General features: G+C 38.6%; 1 pseudogene; it reads right to left on the bottom strand.

The window, feature by feature from the left end:
- Positions 1 to 1,359: 1,359 nt before the first annotated feature.
- LOC126072099 (olfactory receptor 7D4-like) lies at positions 1,360 to 2,291 on the bottom strand (annotated as a pseudogene).
- Between the last annotated feature and the right edge of the window lie 1,697 nt (positions 2,292 to 3,988).

Here is a 3,988-nt window from a genome sequence, read left to right as displayed (position 1 = left end):
GGATGGGAGAGAAGTGACAAAGGGAATTAAATACATCTGATAAAGCTTGCATTGAGTCAGCTACCACAGTGAATGAGCAAAGTTTCATCCTGGGAAGTTCTGGAAAATGTGCAAAACCCCCATCTCAGAATTCCGCCCAAGTAAAGAGGTATATCGTACACCTCTCAATGAAGGCTGCCCCTGGAGATACCTAATTCTGGGTCACTTCTGCCACCGTGCATTTGATAAAGTAGGTTCCACCCGGTGCTATCCATTGGCAGTCAGACTGGTGTGCAATAGAGATGGTGAGACAACCCCAAGGAATGTAGGTGGAGCATTGATTGACAGCATCTGCTACTCTACCTTTCACTGAACAGACTCAGTTCTACCAATAATCTATGCAAAAAATGAAGTTCTGAATATATTCCACAGGTGTGTAACTACCATTCTGGTGACACCTTCAGGGAGTTCCAAAAAATTAAACCATGTGGGGGAACAACTTTTATTTCATTACTACATGTTTTAGGATCCTGGGGAATATATCTTAAAACAGCCAAGATGAGACATAAAGGTAAAATAAAATAAGGAAAGGAAGAAAGTAAAGAAGAAGAAAGAAAGGGGAAAGAAAAGAAGCAAGCAAGGACCAAAAAGAATGAATCTAAGTCTTATATTATCCAATGCAGTATATTACTATGAATCTTCTGAAAAAACCGTCTATGAAATCTAGATTCCCATCCTTGAAGTTCAAAATCCCATCATTGTTCTTATGAAAAGTAAGATAGCCAAACTAAGAGTATTAACTCAATGAAAGTTTGCAAGGTTTCCATCCATCCCAATCTCAGACTCTTCCTCTGAAAACTAGGGTGAATGAAAATATATCTCAAAGAAATATTATCAGGGTTAAATGAAATCATATGTGTAAAACAATAAGCACAGTCCAGATGTGGCAAGCATTTGGTTATGGCTCTTGTATGATTTTAATTTTCTTTCTTTCAGGGAAAAACATGCACATAACCAAATGAAGGTGAAAGGTATCAATGCTTGAGAGACTAACATTTTGGGAAACCACATCTGCACTTAACAATATTAGTGCACCAAATCTAAGGTTGGAATTTTCAGGAATAGCTCTAAAAAGCTGAGCAAAGAAAGAACTTAAGGACAGCATACAGGAAAGAAGAGTCAAAAGGATTCACTTAGGACAGACTTGAGGAAAAATGATAAAATAACAAGTAGAAACCAAATCATAATTGCTTTGGAATTGGAAGAAATGATGCGTGTTTTTTCAGGAAGAAAAAAGAATCAGGATATTTAAATTCATAATGTTTGGCTTTGGGGACCTCGATGCCCATTTAGCCCTGAGGCCAGTGGCCATCATCATGGTTAAGAGGCTGCTCTACAAAGCATCCTTCCCAGGGCTCCCTTCATATCCTTATTCCTTAGGCTGTATATGAAGGGGTTCAGCATGGGTGTGACTACAGTGTACATCACTGAGGCAATAGAGACTCTCTGGGAAGAATGGATCACAGTAGAACTGAGACCAATCCAAGGCCTGTTCCATAGAACAAGGAGACCACAGAGAGGTGAAATCCACAGGTGGAAAATGCCTTATACTTTCCCCCAGCAGAGGACATGCTCATTAAAGACGAGACAATCTGAGAGTAAGAGAAGAGGATCCCTAATAGGGGAAACACAGCTAGCAGGATAATCAACATATACAAGAAGATGTTAATGATGAGGGTATCAGAACAGGCAGATTTGATAATCTGAGCCAGTTCACAGAAGAAATGTGGAATTTCAGTGCCTATGCAGAATTTCAGCTGTCTGAGCAATAGAATATGAAGCAGAGAGGCCCAGAAAATGATGACCCAAGACATCAGAACCAAGAATCCACAGAGCTGGGGGTTCATGATGACTGTATAGTGCAGGGGGTGACAGATGGCCACGAACCGGTCATAAGCCATCAAGGACAGGAGAAAATTGTCCAGTCCAGCAAAAATCATGAAGAAATACACCTGCGTGAGGCATCCTATGTAGGAGATGACTTTGCTCTGTGTCTGGATGTTCACCAGCATCTTTGGGACCGTGGTGGTGATGAAACAGATGTCAACAAAGGACAGGTTGGAGAGGAAGAAGTACATGAGGGTGTGAAGGTGGTGGTCAAAGCTGACGGCCAGTATGATGAGTAGGTTCCCAAGCACAGTGACCAGGTACATGGACAGGAAGAGCCCAAGGAAGAGGGGCTGACGTTCAGAATCCTCTGAGAGGCCCAGCAGGAAGAATTCAGAAACTTTTGTTTGGTTTTCTGCTTCCATGTAGTTAGTGTGTGGGCTGGGGAAAGTAAAAGCAACATTCAGTGAACACCCAACTACCATCTCAGCTAGTCATCACCTTTACGATACCACCTGTATTTTGTTATTGAGTCCTTCCAAAGACAAGGACTCTCGCAGTCAAAGGTAGCACTTTTCCTTTTTAAATGTGTATACTTAATTAGATGTTCTAGCAAAAATCTCTCTCTTTTTACCTTCTACTCACTGGTTCTTATTTTCCTACTTGAATCTATACACATAAACCAATATGACCATTCAAAGCTAATTGAAAATATGTTATGTGAACTCAGAAGTATGTATTTTTCCATTACAATCTCCATACCTCCTTCATTAACGTAGCTCTATGTTAGTGAATAAAAGTCATCTGAGCTGAAAATCCATACCTTAAATGTGAGCTGTCACATCCTACTGATTTGACAGTTAACACTTGGTGCATTATTTTTTCTTTTTTAAAAATCTAGTTAGTACTACTACCTTCTTTGTGAGGTTTAGAAATAAATGTCTTTGTGAACAGGAGGTTCTCAATTAATAATACTGAAAGAAAAAAAAATTGCAGTCAAGTCAATTCCAACACAAGGCAGCCTTATATGACAGAGTAGAACTTCCCAATATGGTTTCCAGGGCTTTTATTTTTGCCAAAGAAGACTGACACGTCTCTCTCCTGCAGAGCAGCTGGTGGGTTCTAAATGACTAACTTTCAATTACAGCTCAGCACTTAACCACTGCACTAACAGGCCTTCCAATTAATAATAGCAATTATTATTATTAATCTCTTCCTTCTGTAACAATTATTTTAGATATATAATTCTCCCAAGCTACAGTATAAAGCTGTGATTTCAAAAATGAGTGTTTGAATCATACTGCCTGGAAAAGAATTTTGTCTCTACTAACATACTACGTATGTGACCATGAGAAAGTTACTTATCACTCCTAGCTGTAGATAACTCACTTCTCCAAGGAGACTAGTAAGTATTCCCTATATAATGAGACTGACGGGTGAATTAAATGAGATGAAGCATGTCATTTTTCTAGTATGGTGCCTGTGATAGAGGAGACACTTGATAATTGTGATTTTCTGTTTTTATTGTCACAATAAATCTGTCTTGCATATCTATCATTTATCAATATCCCCTTTAAACTAGGGCAGGCATCAAGGATGGAACTGTGATCATTATAAACACAAGTCTGTTACCTATTTCGGCCTCCATGCAGCAATTCCAATTAGGGAAGATCACTATGGCTCCCTATTGCAGAAACCACCTGCCAGATGGATTCTTCCAAGAAGAGGAAAGGCCATGTGGACTCTGTAAATAAAGGGAGGAAATAAAAGCACACAACCATTGAAATCAAATACAAAACATGTGTGTGCTCATGTGTACATGCTCTTGAAAGAGGATGTGTTGTACTAATATCAGTGGAGTTTATTACAAAGTATACAACAGATAGATTAGATTAAAATATTAAACACTTCTATAGAACAAATTATACCAAGGAAAATTAAAAGTCAAAGTTAAGATTTGGAAATAAATGTTTATATTTTCAAAAGAAGAAAAACAGTATTATTCATGCATAAAGAATGGAAATTAAAAAGAGAAAAAAACACTGAGGACAGATAATTTAGTCTGTGCAAATGAGTATGAACGGTTTCTCTGAAACAGGACTTTTCGCTGACAGAAGAAGAG

The sequence above is a fragment of the Elephas maximus genome, chromosome 3 (assembly GCF_024166365.1).
Source record: "Elephas maximus indicus isolate mEleMax1 chromosome 3, mEleMax1 primary haplotype, whole genome shotgun sequence".
Classification (NCBI taxonomy): domain Eukaryota; kingdom Metazoa; phylum Chordata; class Mammalia; order Proboscidea; family Elephantidae; genus Elephas; species Elephas maximus.
Note: the sequence above shows the minus strand (reverse complement) of the source record. Positions and strands in the feature narration are given on the sequence as shown.